The sequence below is a fragment of the Orcinus orca genome, chromosome 8 (genome assembly GCF_937001465.1).
Source record: "Orcinus orca chromosome 8, mOrcOrc1.1, whole genome shotgun sequence".
Lineage (NCBI taxonomy): Eukaryota > Metazoa > Chordata > Mammalia > Artiodactyla > Delphinidae > Orcinus > Orcinus orca.
The window spans coordinates 77797742-77818714 of NC_064566.1; positions in this window are offsets into that span (position 1 = coordinate 77797742).

The window sequence follows — 20973 nt, forward strand, 5'->3', positions numbered from 1 at the left end:
AAATTTATCCTTTTTTTTTTTTTTTTCCCCCACAGAGCATAGGTGCTCTTTAATGACGGTTAAATAAAAATAGGCAGGAGTTCTATAGAAAACAGTATCCATAAGGCCCTGGCATGCATCCCAAGGGCCATGGGGGTGGGTCCTGTGCCACCCTGGCCGCAGCATGGCCCCTTTCTTCTGTGACTTGTGGGACGCTCACCACTTTTGGCCTGGGCCTGGGTCCCCAGAAAGCCCGAATCCTCTGCTGGGCAGAGAGCTGCCCTGCAGGCTCCACGAAACTTCCATGGGCCCAGGCCTGGCCTTATAAGAAGTCTGAGGCTCTGTGTCTGTCAGGGAGCTGCAGCAAGTTTTCCATGATGCAGGAGAGGTCCTGGCTGATGGGGGTGTGTGTGGCAAAGCCAGGAGCAGGTGTGCTTGTGAGAGTCTGGGGCCCACCAGCTGGACTCTTGCTTTGTTTCCATCCTGATGTGTTGATGCATTTATTTAAGTCCAAATGCATATGTCTTGGTGCAAGACCTTATGTCAGTGAGAGAAAGTTTCTCCCTGCCATCATAGAGGGAATCAAATCATTTTTGACACTGGTATTTAATAAAACCTATATTGAGGATTCACTGTGTACCAGGCACAGGGCTACTAGATTCTTTTAATAATTAAGATGTGTTGTTAGCTGAATTGTGTCCCCCAAATTTGTATGTTAAAGTCCTAATCCTGAGTATCCCAAAATGTGACTGTATTTCAAGATTGGGCATTTAAAGAGGTAATTAAGGTAAAATGAGACCATGTGAGCCCTAATCCAGTACTGTATGACTGGTATCCTTATAAGAAGAGATTAGGGCACAGACACACCCAGGCAGTGGACCATGTGAAGATACCTGAGGAAGACGGTCATCAGCAAGCCAAGGTAAGGACTTCCCTGGTGGCACAGTGGTTAAGAATCCGCCTGCTAATGCAGGGGATATGGGTTCGATCCCTGGTCTGGGAGCATCCCACATGCTGCAGAGCAACTAAGCCTGTGCACCACAACTACTGAGCCTGCACTCTAGAGCCAGCGAGCCCCGACTACTGAGCCTGCGTGCCAGGACTACTGAAGCCCGCGCACCTAGAGCCGTCTGTGCTCTGCAACGAGAAGCCACCACGAGAAGCCCATGCACTGCATTGAAGAGTGGCCCCCGTTTGCGGCAACTAGAGAAAGCCTGCACACAGCAACGAAGACCCAACATAGCCAAAAATAAAAATAATTAATTTTAAAAAAATCTTGGGAAAAAAAAAAGCCAAGGTAAAAAAGCTTCAAAAGAAACCACGTCTTCCAACATCTTGATTTCAGACTTCCAGCCACCAGAACTCTGAAAAAATAAATTTCTGTCGTTTAAGCCACCCAGACTTAGTACTTTGAATGGCAGCCCTAGCAAACTAATACAAGGTGCTAAATAATTCAAAGCACGTTAGCTATAATCCTTTTGTTTGGCTGTACCCTGCAGGCCTGCAAGCCCTTTACTTGCCCCACCTGTAGACAAAGACCGAAGAAAAAGCCCAAAGTCAGTGACAGAGACATCAACGGTTTAATGCAGGGGTCCCCAACCCCCAGGCCACAGACTGGTACTGCTCTGTGGTCCATTAGGAACTGGGCCACACAGCAGGAGGTGAGCGGCGGGCGAGCCACCGAAGCTTCATCTGTATTTACAGCCACTCCCCATCGCTTGCATTACTGCTTGAGCTCCACCTCCTGTCGGATCAGTGGCAGCACTAGATTCTCATAGGAGCATGAACCCTACTGTGAACTGTGCATGCAAGGGATTTAGGTTGTGTGCTCCACATGATAATCTAATGCCTGATGATCTGAGGTGGTGATGCTAGTGCTGGGGAGTGGCTGCAGATGCAGATCATCATTAGCAGAGAGCTTTGCATACAGACCATAATAAATCAGTTGCTTGCAGACTCATATCAAAACTCTATCAGTGAGTGGCAAGTGAAAACAAGCTGAGGGATCCCACTGATTCTGCATTATGGTGAGTTGTATAATTATTTCATTATATGTTACAATGTAATAGTAATAGAAATAAAGTACACAATAAATGTGCTTGAATCATCCCAAAACCGTCCCTCCCCCCACCCCCGGTCCATGGAAAAATTGTCTTCCATGAAACTGGTCCCTGGTGCCAAAAAGGTTGGGGACCACTGGTTTAATGGATAGGGGGATTTTCCATGTCTGAAGTAAGGTCCCCCTGGAGTGACATTTCACTGTCTAGTAGAAGGGGGCGGGACATGGCATCAGGTACCAGTTACAAGGCGAATTGATGTCAGGTTGGCTCTTCAGTTACCAGGGAAACCAGCAGAGGTGCCATGACCCTCACTGCCCCTTTGATAAGCTATCTTAGTGGAGATGTTCTGATCTAAAGTCAGAACAATCATTAGCTGGGACATAGTGCAAGTAGGTAAGGTCAGTAAGGTGAGTAGGGTGTAGGTGAAGCAGGCACTGGTTGAGCAGGGGATGTACAGAGAGCAAGAGAACAGCCATCTTGAGGGCTGGACCATGCACCTTTAAACAACTGCAAAATAAAGTTTGAACATGGGTCTACTTTGACTCCTTAGCATGTGCTTTTTAGGCAAATTGTCCAACTAAGCTGTATTAATATTTTTGAAAATTTCATGTGCTACCATCCAGCATAAAAATTAACTTTCTATTTGAGTTTGAGAGTTTATCTTGTTTGGCTTTATTCAGCTAGTCAGTTTTATTTTTTATTTTTATTTTTTTTTTGCGGTACGCGGGCCTCTCACTGCTGTGGCCTCTCCCATTGCGGAGCACAGGCTCTGGACGCGGCCTGCCATGGCTCATGGGCCCAGCTGCTCTGTGGCATGTGGGATATTCCCAGACCGGGGCACGAACCCGTGTCCCCTGCATTGGCAGGCGGAGTCTCAACCACTGCGCCACCAGGGAAGCCCCAGCTAGTCAGTTTTAATAATGTATAAAAACATTTTCGCATTCAGTAAAAATACTGCATAAAGTATAAGTAAATGGTAATGTAATTAATATGTTATCCACTAGCCAAATCCTCATATGCACCTAGATCAGAGAGTAGGATTTAACCTCTTGCTGGATAAGTCCCTTTTTGCCCTTCTAATGATAATAATCAGTGTCATAATGGGATTTATTATGTTGAACAAATAGGTGAAATGTCAGATCTTTGTTAGGTTTATTTATTGCCTTATTTAATCCTTAATACCTTAAGAGACTCGTTATCCCTTTTTTTGTAAATGTGGAAATTTAGGCTCAGTGAAATGATGCAGGTTGCCAGAGATATGTGTCTCAGCATGTTCCTCCTTGGGTTTATCTGTCTGGGACTCTGTGCTTCCTGGACTTGGGTGACTATTTTCTTTCCCATGTTAGGGAAATTTTCGACTACAGTCTCTTCAGATATTTTTCTCAGGCCCTTTCTCTTTCTCTTCTTCTTCTGGGACCTCTATAATGTGAATGTTGGTGTGTTTAATGCTGTCCCAGAGGTCTCTGAGACTGTCCTCATTTCTTTTCATTCTTTTTTCTTTATTCTATTCTGTGGCAGTGATTTCCACCATCCTGTTTTCCAGCTCACTTATTCATTCTTCTGCCTCAGTTATTCTATTGATTCCTTCTAGTGTATTTTTGTTTCAGTTATTGTGTTGTTCATCTCTGTTTGTTCTTTAAATCTTCTCTCTTTGTTAAACATTTCTTGTATCTTCTTGGTCCATGCCTCCATTTTTTCCCCAAGATTTTGAATCATCTTTACTATCATTACTCTGAATTCTGTTTCAGGTAGATTGCCTATCTCCTCTTCATTTAGTTGTTCTTGTAAGTTTTTATCTTGCTCCTTCTCTGTTGTCTCATTTTGTCTGACTTACCGTGTTTGTGGTCTCCTTTCTACAGGCTGCAAGATTGTAGTTCCTCTTGCTTCTGATGTCTGCCCCCTAGTAGGTGAGGTTGGTCCTGCTGCTTGAGCAGGCTTCCTGGTGGAAGGGACTGGTGCCTGCCCTCTGGTAGTTGGAGCTGGGTCTTGTCCCTCTGGTGGGCAGGGCCGTATCAAGGACTGTGTTTTGGGGTGGCTGTGAGCTTAGTACAACTTAAGGCAGCCTGTCTGCTGATGGGTGGGGGTGTGTTTCTGTATTGCTGGTTGTTTGGCTTGAGGTGTTCCAGTACTGGAGCCTGTAGGCTGTTGGGTGGGGCTGGGTCTTGGTGCTGAAATGGGGACCTCTGGGAGAGCTCATGCCAATTAATATTCCCTGGGGCCTCTGCTACCAGTGTTCTTACCCCCACAGTGAGCTACAACCAACCCCCACCTCCCTAGGAGACCCTCCAAGACCTGTTGGTAGGTCTAGCCTAGGTTCCTATGGAGGGACTGCTTTGTGCTGGGTCCCAGTGCATGTGAGACCTTGTGTGTGCCCTCCAAGAGTGGAGTCTCTGTTTCTCGCAGCCCTGTGCGGTTCCTGCACTCAAGCCCCACTGGCCTTCAAGGCTAAATGCTCTGGGGGTTCTTCCTCCCAATGCCAGACCCTCAGACTGTTTTGGAGGGCTATTTTTATGTGGAAATGCCCCTGTGTAGGTTTTTTTTAAAATTTAATTTTACTTCATTTTACTTTACTTTTTACTTCACTTCACTTCACTCCACTTCACTTCACTTCACTTCACTTTTTTACCCTCCTTCCTCAGTGTATGCTGGCCATTACCCCTTTGATAGGGGGTGTAAGTGATGTTGTGGTGACCAGAGCCTGCACTGGACGTTGAGTGGGGCCTTCCCTTTGCTCTTGGTTGTCACTGCCCTGTCTGGGGTGGGGCCTACTCCCTAGTTGTTGGCGTAGAGGCCCCCAGATCTGTTTCTTAGCTGAGCTGTGCAGGCAGCTCAGACTCTGGACTGGCCCAACCCCTGCATGTACATGCCCACAAAGCCCACAGCTGCTAAAGCCACACCCATCTCAGCTACGGGAGCACTTGTCTGGGTGTTCCGCAGGCACTGGATTTATGAAGCCGTCAGCGGAGGTGTAACTCCTCAGTTTGCTCATCTGCGAGGAGAGATTTCAGCTCTTCTTCCTTAGTCACACAGTCCCTGGGGCTCAACTGTGGTTTCAGCCCCACCTCTGCGTCTGCTCCCAAGGCTGCCAGAGCATGCAAGTCCATCAGGTGGGAGGGTGCTGGGGCAGCAATCGGGGGAAACAGGCAGCCCAGGTGGGGAGGGGGTAGAGGAGGTGATGGCCAGGGGTGTGTGAGCCTACTCCAGCGGGAGCCCTCCCTAGTGTCTGTGGAGGCAGGGGCTGGTGCATGGGGAGAAAGGCTGCAATGGCGGCCTCACCCTTTGCACGTCACTCAACAATGGCACTTTGCTTCTGTGGTGCTCTGGGCTTCCTTCCATGAGCATTCCCGGTTGCGGAGCTCCTCACTCCCGTTGTTACTGGGGCCAAGCTCGTTCTGCTCGACACATGGCAGGCCAAAAATCAGGAGACAAGTTGTTGGAACAAGGAATAATGATTTTGATTGGAAAGCTAGCAGACTGAGAAGATGGCGGACCAGCATCTTCAAAAAACCATCTTACCTCAGGCTGAATTAGGGCTCCTTTTATACAGAAGAGGGGGAGGAGGAGGGTCCACTGTGGCATTGACCAATGGCTGAGCAGGACCACTAGCTGTTGCTCGTTGACAGTTGCTTGCTTGGGGGAGGGGCCCACTGTGGTGCCTGTCAGTGGCTGAGTGGGACCGCTACCAGTGGCTCATTGATGGTCGCTCACTTCGGGGAGAGGCCCACTGTGGCACCAACCAATGACTGAGCAGGGCTGCTACAGCTCATGCCTGCCCCGCCAGTATTACTATTACCCACTGTCAATGTCCATTCCACAATCTTGTGGGAAAGGAGGCAATGAACTTTCTGGCCAGTTCCTACTGAACAGGGGCAATGAGGGAGTGATTGTGAAATGGAATTGATCAGCTTTGGGTTGGGAATACTCCTTAAAATTTTTAGTAACCAATACAATTCTCTTTATCTACAACTATTTGAATCTGATGAAATTACTTCTACAATGAAATTTTCACCTCAATACTTATTCTTTTTGAAGAGCAAGCTTAACCCTTCTAAGGGTTCACAAACCCATTGCTCTCTAGGCCTCTCAGGAGTTATGTCATTTTCTGATGACAGTGGTGCTGCTTTAACCCAAGTGTGATGAATCCATGGCTTTACTCCAGCTAACTTGACAGATGAGTGTGTGGTAAGTAATATCACTTGTGGTCCTGTCCACCTTGCAGTCAGCTGGTGTTCAGGCCCTTGCTCTCTCCAGGTTTTAAGGAGAACTCAGTCTGTAGGCCAGAAAGGATATAAGGCTACCTTAGTTGGATAGCCAGACCTGCTGGAAGCAAACTCATGAACAAAGGTTAGTATAGTGCCCAGAGTTTTAACAGAATTGGCAACTGCTAGATCTTTCAGCGCATTTATATCAATAGATTCTCCCACCTGGGCAGACACCCGAATGGCCTACCATAGAATATTTCAAAGGGGCTAAATTTAAGTCTCTTCTGGGAGCCACTCTGATCCATAGCCGGGCAACTGGCAAAGCCTTATCCCAAGTTAAATTAGACTCGACTTATTTTAGCAATGCTCCTTTTTGATGTATAATTCATTTTCTCAGCTTTTCCCATTGATTGTGGTCTCCAGGATGAATGTAGCTTCCAATTAATTTGCAGTGCTTTAGACACTTGTTAGGTTATGCTAGAGACAAAAGCAGGCCCATTATCACTTTGAAGGGAGTTAGGCAGTCCAAATGGGGGGATAATTTCCTTAAGGAGGACTCTAACTACTTCAGATGCTTTTTCTGTCCTGGTGGGATATGCCTCTACCCATCCTGAAAGTGTCCACAAATACAGGTGTCTGAAATTTCCTGTGGCTCAAGGCATTTGAGTAAAGTCTATTTGCCAGTCCTCAGTGAGGTAAGTTCCTCTGTGATGAGTCCCCATCTGGGGAAGTCTGATAGCAGTCTTTGGGTTATTTTTAGCACAAAGCATGCAATTTTGAGTGACTCACTGGATGGCCCTTTGTAAGTTAGGACCTATTATATATTTTTGAATCCATTATAAGGTGGCATCTCTCCCGTAATGGGTACTATTATGAATGTGCTGCAGCGCAATGTCCAAGAGTGCCTCAGGAATCAAAACAATTCCTTGTGCACTACATTTCCAGCCAGATGAGTTGTGATCAAGAGGGAATCCCTACTCTTTGGCCCTCTCCTTGTCCTTTCCTGAAAACACTGGCTGGTATTTTGACAAGTCAATCTGTGGGAGAAGTGACCCTATCCTGACTTGATAATCCCCTTCCTTTGCTGCTTTCTTTGCAGCTTGGTTAGCTAACCAGTTGCCTTTTATTCTATGAGTTTCACCCTTTTGGTGGCCTGGGCAGTGCATTACGGCCACTTGGGAGGGTTTATAGACTGCTTCTAATAGTGATAGGATTTCAGAAGCATGTTTTATGTCTTTATGTTTTGAAGTGAGGAGTCCCCTTTCTTTCCAGATTGCCCTGTGAGCATGCACCATGGAGAATACATAGTGAGAGTCTGTGTATATATTTACTCACTTGCCTTCAGTGAGTAGTAAGGCTCTTGTCAGAGCAATGATTTCTGCCTTCTGAGCTGAACTCCCTGGGGGCAGAGCTTTTGCTTCAACAATCTTTCTAAAGGTTACCACCAAATACCCAGCACATCACCTACCTTGGTCCGTGAAGCTGCTTCCATCAGTGAACAGTTCCATATCTGGCTCAGCCAATGGCTGGTCCGTTAAATCCGGTCTGCTAGAGTACGCTAGCTCGATGACATGTAGGCAGTTGTGCTCTGGGGATTATGCAGCATCAATTGGGAGCAATGTGGCTGGATTTAGGGTTGAAGAGACCAGGAGCCTTATATTGGGATTGTTTAAGAGAATGGCTTGGTACTTTCCCATTCTCCCAGAAGTTAGCCAATAGCCCCCTTTTTGTTCCGGTAAAGAAAGGACATGGTGAGGGACATACACTGTGGTGGGTTGCCCCAAGGTAAACTTACGAGCTTCCAGAAGTATGTCACAATTAGCTGCTACAGCTTGAAAGCAAGTTGACCATCCCTTAGCAGTCTGTTCTAGTTATTTATTTATTTATTTTTTTGCATTTGCCATATTCCAAAGATGTTTATTAGCTCCATGTAGCTATTGAATACTGCATTGCACGGTACAGATATAGAATATTTTCATTATCACCAAAAATTCTATTGAGCAATACTAAAATTATACCCATATATTCACAGAGAAGGCAACCAAGTCTCAAGGAAATAATATAACTTCCCCAAGATCACACAGCTGTGTTTTTAAAGAAAAAGAAAACGACACAAAGGAAATAGTAACAGAGGCATTAACGAAACCCAGTAAGTTTCTGGAGCAGTCAAAGTAGGGTTTAAAAGTGCATACTTAGCTGTTAGCAGGGCTGAAGCTCTTGATGGTTGGTAAGATCTACCTGCCTGAATTTGGACATTAGCATTTTATGCAATGAATTAAAAGCAAAAAATCATTTCAGCGAATGGCTACCAGCTCCATATTTTTAGCCACTGCCGTGCTTCCAGGTTATGTTTATCACTTTCATATACAGGGCACCACTGTGAGATGTGATGGTTTATCTGACCCCAGAGAAATCAAGAAATCTTGTGGGGGTTATGGCTATATTTGAAAAGGTTGATTTTTAAATGCATCATGCAGACTGGCCCTGTTTTAAAAGGGATTCCTGCCATCAAATAATCAAAATGTAAACTCTCTTCTCACCTTGCAAAAGTCAAAGATAGTCCCTGCATCTTTATTATTTCGTTGAAATCCAAATATTATTTTTCCATTCTCTAACTTGTTTTCCTCACAGTGTGATCAACTATTGCCAAGGAAGGAAAGGTTAGATTTATCAGTCAAAGTTCCCTAAAGGCCCCCTAGGTAACTGAACCCTCAGGAGAAACAATCGTCATGTATTCTTTTTCTGTTGTTTCAGTATCTTCGTAAAGATTCATTTCAGTATGTTTGGTTCTGTAGCAGAGGTTCTGTGAAGTGCTTATCTTCCTCAGAGGTCCAGAAAGCCTGCGAGTCTGGACTTGGGCCTGCAGCAGCACCAAGTTGCACCAAGAGTTCCCTTTATTTTCTCTTGCATCTCTGTTCCTCCTTTTCTCTCTGCTGGATTAGCCATGGGGACTCCCAAGTTCTTCATTGTGTGGTCCTGGTACCAAGATTCTCCAGAGTGCTGGGCTGCCGGCTCCGTTGGTCCGAGCCAGGCGAGGGGCTTTGGGGGGCGTCTGTCTTCCGGCCGCGGCAGCGACGCGGGCGCTCGGCAGCTTCGCCGCTCACCCTTAGTGGCCCCAGTGGTCATAATGACTTTCTTCCATTCAGCCTGCTCTCTTCTCACTAAGAGAGGAAGGTGGGACAGCACAGTTGACACTGGGCTTAACTGTTCTGGAAAACGTGGTCCCAGTAGGCATACACGCTGGTACATTTTCCCCACCTGTACACTCCTCCAGCACTCCCAACCCAAGCCTCTTCAGTGAGCTTCACATCCTTTTCCTTATCCCGTAGCGCCCATCAACCCGCCGCTCCCCGGGAGACGGGAGACCAGCCCGGGGTCCAAGTCCTGGGCGTGGCAGACTCGCCCCTCTCCGGGCCCAGCTCCAGCTCACCTCGGCGCGGCCCGCCTGGGCGCCGCCATCTTGACCACTCTAGTTATTCTTGAGAAGTAGGCAAAGGGTCGAGGGATATTTCCCAGAGTTTGAATTTACACCCCAAGACTTATGCCTTTTTCTCTCATAGACATATAATTTGAAAGGTTTTTCTAAGTCTGGTAGTCCTAAAGCCAGGGCTGAGACTAACTTTGTTTTTATTGTTTCAAAGGCTGTTGTGCATTCCGTAGTCCAAGTAAGGGGCTCAAAATCATGTCCCTTTAAAGCCTCATAGAGGGGCTTTACTATGAGCCCATAGTTTGGGATCCAGATCCGACAGAACCCTACCATTCCCAGAAACCCCCTCAGTTGTCTGCAAGTCTTGGGTGTTCCAAAGCCTGCAATTGCCTGTTTTCTATCAGGCAAAAGACCCCACTCTCCTTGGGAAATGACAAAATCCAGATACGTGACTTGTTGCTTACATACTTGGGCCTTTTTCTGGGAGACCTTATATCCACAATTACCAAATAGTTCAGGGTTCTTATTGGTATTTTGTAGACACTTATCATATGTAGGGCTTGCGATGAGCAAATGGTCCACGTATTGGAGTAAGAGTCTTTCATCCAATATTAAGTTTCTAAGGTCCCTAGCCAACGTTTCCCCAAACAAGGTAGGGGAATTCTTAAATCCTTGAGGTAGGACTGTCCAATAATAACTGTTGGACTACCTGTGTTTCTGGATCCTGCCATTCAAAAGCAAACAGCTGCTGTGATTCTTCTGCAATAGGAAAGCAGAAAAAGCATCCTTCAAGTCCAAAACTGAGAGCCAGCTGTATTCTACTGGAATAGTTGTTAAGTAGAGTGTATGGATTAGGTACCACAGGGTGCAAATCTTGGACTATTTCATTAATGGCCCTCAAGTCTTGGACAAAGTGATACTCTGTTGAGTTTGGCTTTTTGACCAGGAGGATAGGGGTGTTATATGGGAACCTGCAAGTTTTAATCAGTCCTGTTTTCAAAAACTTTTCAAGAATTGGCTGAATTCCTTTTGGGCCTCTTGCCTCAGAGGGTATTGTTCTAGATTAGGTGTCCCTGCGTCCCCTTTTTAACGGGATTAGCATTGGCCTTCTCTGGGGTGCCATCAGCCCAACACTTCTGGCCTTACCTTTTCATAGACCTCGGAGGGGAAAGGGCTGTGTCTCCTTTTCTGGGGTGTCCATGAGTGCTATCTGTAGTCTTACAGTGTGCTCTGGTGGGACCCTGATGTCAAGCTGTCCTGGCGAAAAAGTTACTTGAGCATTTAATATACAAAGGAGATCTCAACCCAAAAGAGGGATTGGACACGCTGGAACATATAAGAAACTGTGTTTCAGGGTGAGGTCCCCTAATTGGCATTTTAGAGATTGTAAGAAAGAACGATTTTGTACTTCTCCAGAAACTCCCGTGACCGGGTTGGACTGAGATGTTTTCTGTGCCACCTTGGTGTTTGCCACAGAATATGTTGCACCTGTATCTATCAGAAAGTCAATCAACTTGTTCCCCACTGTCAGAGTTACCTGGGGCTCCTGGGGAAATTGAAATTGGACGCCTCAAATCGAAGGGAGCCCGGGCCTCTTCATCATCAGAGTGTTGCTCTCTTTGTACGATATGAGAGGCTCCTGTCTCCTTTATTGTCTTCTTTCTTATTCTTTAGCCCAGGGCAATCTTTTTTTCCAATGCCCTTCCTCTTTACAGTAAGCACATTGTTCTCTCCCCAATGGAGGCTTACCTCTCCGGGTTACTTGCCTTCCGGGAATCCAGTGCTGCTGCCAGAAAAGCTGTGTTGCGTCTTGCATTCCTTTCTGTCGCTGTTTTCTGTTGTTGAACGCTTTAAAAGCAACATCTACCAATTGAGAAGGGTTCATTCCAAATGAACCATCTAAATTTTGTAATTTTCTTCTTCTATCTGGGGTAATTTGCCCAGTGAAGGTCATGTTTACCATTCTCATATTTTCGGGGACCTCAGGGTCTGCATCAGTTTACCACCTATAAGTTTGATAAATTCTTTCTAGAAACTCTGACGGGTTTTTGGTGTATCTCCTGAATTTTGTTTAAGCTCTTTTGCCTGGGTACTCCCTTTTGAAGACCCTCTAAGATAAACTTCCTATAACGTTTCCTATCATACACTTCCTATACCGGAGCGGCATGTCTCCATTATGATCCCAGTCAGGCTCAGCAATAGGAACTGCCCTAAAATCTCTGTGCTCCATCTACTCATCCCTCCCTCTGAGCTAACCCCTGGCAACCACTAATCTTTTTAGTGTTCAGTGGTCTTTTTGTTTTCTCTTATATAAGATCTATTGGTGACTCTTGCATTTTGAATGGATCTTTTACCATCATGTACCATCTTGTATTCATCATTTGGAAAATATTTGTTTACTGAATTATGTAGATCTCCCAAATGTTGACACATTTCATTATTCAGTATTCAAATCACGTTTGTTAGTCTCACCAGTACCACCAATATCGGGGCAAATCTAAGTATTGGGAAGCTCTCAAGCTCACAGAGGTAGATACAAATTTTCTAAAATTTTAATTTTTGCTTAAAAGCTTGATTTTTATCATTTAGCTACAACACTATCAGCTGTTTTCTCAGACTCACTTCAAGAGAATGACTGTCAAATACTTAAGACTGTCAGTATTTTTTCAGTCATTCTTTTAAATAAAAATGCCCTCCCATGAAAAAAGCAACTAGTTCAGCTTGCAATTCAACCACACAAATGCTTTTCCTTGAGACAATTGTTGTACTTTTGTATGTAGCATGAGGACTTTGTGTTTTTCCATTTCGTCAGTATTAAAATGATGTCTGCTCGAGTCATACTTAAAAATAATTTTACTGCTTCATTGAAAATATTCTTACATGCAAGTTGGCAATTTTTTATACTGTGAATATGTGGCAGTAATAGACCTTGGCTGCTACTACCTCGATTCATGCTAAGGTCAACAGTTTTACCACCATTGTATTTGTACCATCAGTGAAAATGGTAAATAACATCTTAGTATTGTTTTTGAATTTCCAGAGCCCCAAAGAGTTTCAGGAACCCTCAGAGATCCATGAACCATCCTTTAAGAACCAGTGGTGTGTGGTAACCATAAAATATTATTCGCTACAAAAATTAATCCAGAAAAAACTGTATTAAGGGAGAGTATTTAGTCTACTTCTCTGAGGTTTCCTTTGGCATAGAAGGAACTCTCTTTGCCCCTGCAATTACCTTCTTGGTGCCTTTTGGAGAGAAACTTGGGTATGCCTAGTAGCTCAATCTCATCTTCCCTCTTTTTCCTCTTCGGGAGCCAACCAGACTGCCTGCAGATTTTGTGATTTTTGGCAACACAGCGGCCTGCTTTGGTTTTTCAGTATTTCCAGTAACTGAGTAGTAAAGTTTCATTTTGGGATTCCGTATTAGGAAATCTACACCTAAGTGTTGTCCTCAAAGTCTTTATCAGTAATAAAGATGCCATTTTAATCTATGTGTGATCATTTCTTTTTTTCAAATATTTATTTACTTATTTTTGGTTGCGTTGGGTCTTCGTTGCTGCGCGCGGGCTTTTTCTAGTTGCGTCAGGCGGGGGCTACTCTTCGTTGTGGTGCACAGGCTTCTCATTGCGGTGGCTTCTCTTGTTGTGGAGTATGGGCTCTGGGCACATGGACTTCAGTAGATGTGGCACTAGGCTCAGTAGTTGTGGCTCGTGGGCTCTGGAGTGCAGGCTCAGTAGTTGTGGCACACGGGCTTAGTTGCTCCACGGCATGTGGGATCTTCCCAGACCAGGGATCAAACCCACGTCCCCTGCACTGGCAGTTGGATTCTTAACCACTGCGCCACCAAGGGAAGTCCCATGTGTGTGATCATTTCTTTTACCCTTTATTGGTTCTGCACTCGGGTAAAAGAGGGGTGTATTATTTATTGGGCCCCACAAGCCCACAACAGATTGTATTGCCTGGTTGATCTGTTGGGATATACGTGATTTGCTTAGTGGAAGCAGAAAAACCATGATAACAATTGATAATTATGCGAGGTCCTGTTACATTTCTGGTATAATTGTGTCCAGACAGGTTTTAACCAGTGAATCCTTGGCACTTTTAATCCTTTGCAGCTCTGGCAATAAAAGGTAGTGTATAATTATCTTGTGAGCCAAGTGACTGTGTATTGTGGTATTGTGAAAAGAGCCCAGAATTTCAAATCCAAAGACTTTGTCTCTAAGCTCAGTTCTACCATTTAATAAGGATTTTAGCAAGCCCTTTATAACCCTCTTTGATCCTCGGCTTTTCTTTGCAGATCAATTTCTGCCTTACTTATTCCTCATAAGATTATAGTGGGGTCTAATGTGGGACTGCACATAAGAATTTCTGTGTTCTCTCTTAGCGGGCAGTGCTGATGACAGTGTCATTGGTCTCATCCCCAAGTAGCAAGCATCTTCTTCGATGTCAGACCTGGATAAACTGAGTCACAGCATTGTGTTCCACTCAGTGTTTTTTTTTGTTTTGTTGTGCTTTGTTTTTTAAAGGCCAGGTAAAACTTGAATAGATACTTGTTGTAAAAGATTCAGAGTATTGATATATAAAGTAAATGTTTAAGTCCTCCTTAATTTCTCCCCACTGCTACTTTCAATCTCATTCCCAGGGCTTAATCACCCAGGGGTAATCATTAAATTTGCTATGTATTTAATGTGTGTGATTGTGTATACATACATGTGCAGAGAAAATATGAATGTTCTTGGGACTTCCCTGGTGGTGCAGTGATTAGGACGCCACACTCCCAATGCAGGGGGCCTGGGTTCGATCCCTGGTCAGGGAACTAGATCCCACATGCATGCCACAGCTAAGAGTTCGCATGCCACAACTAAGGAGTTGGCAAGCCGCAACTAAGCAGCCCGCCTGCCACAGCTAAGACCCAGTGCAACCAAATAAATAAATATTAAAAGAAAATATGAATGTTCTTTAGGTTGCTTTTTCACTCAACAGTATGCCTTGAAGAACTCTACTTTTCCATGTCAGTAGGTAAATACCCCATGATTTTTCTATGAAAATAGAAATCATAATCTTGGTTTCAAAGTTACAAGGAAACTAAAGATTTTTCTCTGTTCTTATCTGGTATATATAATCTCTATAGCATTTCAGATGATTACATTTCAGATGATTGCACGTACAATCTCCGTTTCCACCAGAATTCACTGTCTCTTGAGGAAGCTTATCCATTTTGAAGCTATTGTGATTGCTAAAGTAATTCATAGAACAATGTAATTTGGAATAATTAGGATATGCTTTACAGATGTCAAAGGTGAAAAAGCATGGGGGCAGGTATAGAGACTGGTGATACGTTTGGCATGTGTAAAGGCACAGAGGTGCAAAAGAATAAGATGGGGTACTGAGGCTCTGAGAGATATATTTTAATTCAAAGTAGAAAATAATTGCTGTAAGAGAGGTTCAGATAAAGTGCTATGGGGATTATTAAGAAGAATTTTAACTAAGGTAGTAATCAATTGGGTATTGAGGATTAAATAGGATTAGAGTATACAAAGTTGGAGAACAGAGTTATTGGGAAGTATTTTCCAGGTAGAAGGAAAAATATGAAGAAAGAGAAAAATGCATGAAGTAGTTTTTGGAAAAAGTGAGTAGTTGTAGGGTCAATGAAAGTATTTAGGGAAACAAGTTTAGAAAGTTAGGATGGGAACCAGATTTAAAAGGGCTACAGATTATGGGCTTTGCTGTCTAGACATCATTCTAAAGGTAAAGAAGAACTACTGATTTTTTCAGTAGATGAGTTATATGACTGTAGCTGTTATAAAGAATAATGTAGTGGCAGAATTGAATTTCTATATAAAAGGAGTTTGGGAAGGCTAGTTGGTTGGACTTGAAGCTCAATTCATAAACACCATAAATAATACTGAAAAACATCATTTGTGCCAAAAAAGGGAGAAGGGGATGTAGATTATGCAGATGACTAAAGCCAAAAGAGAATCCAGTACCCTTTAAGCAGTCAGTCCCCATGCCCTCTTCCCCATTGCCCCTGGCAAACAATTCGCTTTTTGTCTGTGGGTTTATTTAATTTGGATATTTTATATAAATGGAGCCAAACAATATGTGGCTTTTTGTGTCTGGCTTTTTTCACTTAGCATAATGTTTTTGAGGTTCTTCACATTGTAGCATGTATAAGTACTTCATTCCTTTTTATGGATGAGTAATATTCCGTTGAATGTATGTACCATTTTATTTATCCATTCATCCATTGGTGGACTTGTGTAGTTTCTACCTTTTGGCTACTGTGATTAGTGCTGCTATGAATGGTCTTCTACAAGTATTTGTTTGGGTACCTGTTTTCAGTTCTTTTGGTTATATACCTGGAATGAGGTTATTTAGGAACTGCCAGACTGTTTTCAACAACAGCTGCACCATTCATTTTACATTCCAAACAGCAATCCACAAAGGATCCCATTTCTCCACATTCCCTGCAACACTTTGTATTTTTTTCTTTCTTGCTCTCTCTTTTTTATACATGTCCTAGTGGATATGAAATTGTTTCTCATTATCGCTTTCATTTGCATTTCCCTAATGGCTAATGACGTTGAGCATCTTTTCATGTGCTTTTTGGCCATTTGTATATTTTTGGAGAAATGTCTATTCCAGCTCTTTGTCCACTTTTCAATTGGGTTGCTTGTCTTTTTGTTGTTGAGTTGTAGTAGTTCTTTATATATGCTGTATATTAGACCCTTCTTAAAAATATGATTGCAAATATTTTCTTGAATTCTGTAGGTTATCTTTTTACTTTCTTGATAATGTTCTTGATGCAAAAGTTTGGTTTTTAATTTTGATGAAGTTTGATATATCTAGTTTTTCTTTGGTTGCTCATGATTTTGGTGTTATATTTAAGAATCCATTGCCAAATTCAGGGTCATGAAGATTTACCCATTTTAAGAGTTTTATAGTTTGGCTTTTATATTTAAATTGTTGATCCATTTTGAATTAATTTTTCTATATGGTGTGAGGTGAGGGTCCAATTCCATTCTTTTGCATTTTTGAACAGGGACAACAGGATATTCGTTGAAGAGACTATTCTTTTCCCATTGAATGGCCTTGGAACCCTTGTCAAAAAATCAATTGAACATTGAAGGAAAAACTTAAAGAAAAAAATAAATGAAAAGATACCTTGTATACATGAATTGGAAGAATTAATATTGTTAAAATGTCCATACCCCCAAAACAATATACAGATTCAATGCATCCCTATCAAAATTCCAGTGGCATTTTCCACAGAAATAGAAAAAAATTCTAAAATTTGTATGGAACTACACACACAAACAAAACCCCCAAACCTCTGACTTGCTAGAGCCATCTTGAGAAAGAAGAATAGAGTTGGGGGCATCACACTTCCTGATTTCAAATTATGTTGCAAAGCTATAGTAATCAAAAGAGTATGATACTGGCATTAAAACAGACACATAGACCAATGGAACAGAATAGAGGGCCTAGAAATAAACGCAAGCATATATGGTCAGCTAATTTTTGACAAGGGTGTGAAGAATACACAACAGGAAAAGGGTAGTCTCTTCAATAAAATGTATAGGGAAAATGATATCCACATGCAAAGGAATAAAACTGGACCCATATCATACACCATACACAAAAATAACTCAAAATGGATCAAAGACTTAAACATAATACCTGAAACTATAAAACTTCTGAAGGAAAAAAAATAGGGAAAAAGCTCCTTGACATTACTCTTGGCTATAATTTTTTGTATATGACATCTAAAATTCAGACAACAAAAGCAAAAATAAACAAGTGGGACTACATCAAACTAAAATGCTTCTGCACAGCAAAGGAAACAATCAACAAAATTAAAAGGGAAAAATATTTGCAAACCATATATCTGATAATGTCCAAAATATGTAAGCAACTTGTACAACTCAATAGCAAAAAAACAACTCAATTTAAAAATTGGACAGAGGAACTGAATAGACATTTTTCCAAAGAAGACATACAAGTGACCAATAGGTAAATGAAAAGGTGCTAATGTGACTAATCATCAGGGAAATGCAAATCAAAGCCACAATGAGATAGCAAAAAACACCTGTTAGGATGGCTACTATCAAAAAGACGAGATAAGTGCTGGTTAGAAAGTGGAGAAAAAGGAAACTTGTACACACTTGGAGGGATTGTAAATTGTATACTCACTATGGAGTTTCCTCAAAAAACTACAAATAAAACTATCATGACCCTGCAATCCCTCTTCTGGGCATATAAACAAAGAAAATGAAATCAGTACCTTGAAGAGATATCTGCTCTCTCATGTTTATTGCGGCATTATTCACAATAGGTAAGATGTGGAAACAACCTAAGTGTCCATTCAACAAAGAATGAATTAAAAAATTGAGAGATTTTATATATATAATATATATATTCCAGCCTTGAAAAAGAAAGAGATCCTGCCATTTGCAACAACATGAATGAACCTGGGTGACATTAGACTAAGTGAAATAAGCCAGACACAGAAAGAAATGAAAACATGATCTCACTTGTATGTCAAATCTAAAAAAGTCAAATTTAGAAGTAGAGAGTAGAATTGTGGATGCTGGGAAGAAGAAAGTGGGGGAAATGGGGAGATATTTGTCAAAGAGCACAAAATTGCAGTTATATTGGATGCATACATATAGAGATCTAATGTACAGCATAATGACTATTGTTATTATAGTTAATAATATTGTGCTGAATAATGGAAATTTGCTAAGAGAATAGAATCAGGCGTTCTCATCACAAAAATATCACATGGTAAATATATTTTTTATTTAAAATATAAAATTTTAAAAAATGGGCACTTGCTCTCAAGTGTACAGCACACACACACATCTTAATTGGCCATAGATTATGGGTTTATTCCTGATGTTCAGTTCAATTCCATTGGTCTCTATGTCTATCCTGTGCTAGTATCACACTGTTTTAATTACTGTAGGCTTGTAGTAACTTTTTAAATTGGGAACTGTGATCCTCCAACATAGTTCTTATTTTTCAAGATTGTTTCTGCTATTTGGGGGTCCCTTGTAATTCCATATGAATTTGAGGAAAAAGCTGATGGACTTTCAATAGGGACTGCATTGAATCTGTGGATTGCCTTGGGTAGTAGTGCCATCTTTACAATATTAAATCTTCCCATCCATGAACATGGGGATTTTTTCCATTATTTAAGTCTTTAATATCAGCAATGTTTTGTAGTTTTCAGTGTACAAGACTTGCACTTTCTTGGTTAAATTTCCTCCTAGGTGTTTTATTCCTTTGAATGTTGTTTTCTTAATGTCCTTTTGGACTGTTCATTGCTAGTGTATAGAGACACAACTGATTTTTGTGTGTTGATCTTGTACCCTGCAACTTTGTGAATTTATTAGCTCTATATTCCTTGTTGTTTTATTGGGAATTTTTATGTCTAGAATCATGACATCTACAAATAGAGATAGTTTTACTTTTTTTCCAGTTTTGAAGATTTTTCTCTCACCTAATTGCTTTGGCTAGAATTTTCAGCACAATGTTGAACATCAGTGATGAAAGTGGGCTTCCTTAGTGGGAAAGTTTTTAGTCTTTTACCATTGAGTACGTTAGTGGTTTTTGTTTTGTTTTGTTTTTTAATAAATGCCATTTGTCAGGTTGATGAAGTCACTTCCATTTCTAGTTTTCTGAGTGTTATCATGAAAGATGTTGGCTATTGACAAATACTTTTTCTCCATTGAAATGATCATATGATTCCCCTCCACGTTTGTTTATTAATGTGGTATATTGCATTGATTGATTTTGTTGTGTTGAAACGCCCAGCATTCCTGGGATAAATCCCATTTGATCAGGGTGTATAATATTTTTAATATGTTGTTGGATTCAGATTGCTAATATTTTGTTGAAGATTTTTGCGTTTATATTCGTAAGGGATATTGGTTTGTCGTTATCTTGTGGTGTGTTTGTCTGGCTTTGGTATCAGGGTAATGCTAGCTAACTTCACAGAATGAGTTAGGAAGTGTTCCATCTCAGCTGATTTTTTTTTTTTAATATCCTTTGGTGCAGAGCATTTGAAGTTCCTAGAAACTTCCTTCCTGATCCCACAGCAAAAGCAGCAGGACAGGACGTTTTGAGAATCCTTTTGCTATATGCCCTCCTGTCAACACTTTGAAGCAGCAGCAATAGCAGAAAACACAGAACAGAAGAAAAAGAGCAGGCTTGAAGAAGAGCAGGGGCATGAGAAAAGTTATACATAAAAGAGGTGGCACTTTAACTGGTTCTTAAGAAATTATTAATGATTATGGTATTTTTTTAATAAAAATAAGCAAGGCTTTTGAGTAGTCGGGAGGTGATAAAACTAGACATTTTGGGGCAGAAATCTATCTCTTCCTGAAATGGAATGGAAGAGGGTTAGGATGGATGGATGTGTGTAGGGGGAAGATAGGTGTGGTGGTGCTACTGCAGGAAAAGGGCAGGAAGCTGAGTACTTTCTATTCACAGTAGAAATTTTCTAGGACTTAATTACAGATCTCCAACTAGTTTTTCTTAGTTATCAGCTATTATATCCAGAGATATGTATTAAATTGTGTTCTCCCCTTTACTACAAACTCACTAATGAATCTGTGAATCTGCAATCACACAACAGCAGAGTAAATATAAAATGTTCATACTTATTAAATATTTCTTTTTATTATGCATTACTTCTTAGGAAATTGTCAGTCACTGCACTCTTACACAAAATACTTGCAGGGATAATAACAAACATTTCTTTTGCCAGAAACATATTTAATGAAAATATACCATATGCTATTTAAATTACACTCTTAGTTCCTTGCATAGAACAAAAATTAATTTTCCTATATTTATTAAATGTAAGCTATGGATTTGGAGAGATATATTTGTACACATATTACTGATGAAAACTTACATCAAGGATATACAGAAAATTACAAATCAACAAAAAGACAGAAAACCTATCAGAAAAATGGGCAAGAGATTCAAACAGGCACTTCCCAAGAGTATAGCCAAATGGCCAACAAACAAATGAAAATGTGTGTAACCTTGTATAAAGAGTTATCAGAGAAATGCAAAGTACACCCACAGTGGGATACCACCACACATCTGCCAGAATGACTAAAATTCAGGACAGATAAATCAAGTGCAGATTAGGATATGAGACAATTAGAACTCTCAGGCTACCATGGGGGTGCAGACTGATTGAATCACTTTGAAAAACTGTTTAGCTTTTTTTTTTATGTTCTTTCTAAAAAATTTTTAATTTTATTTTTTATACAGCAGGTTCTTATTGTTT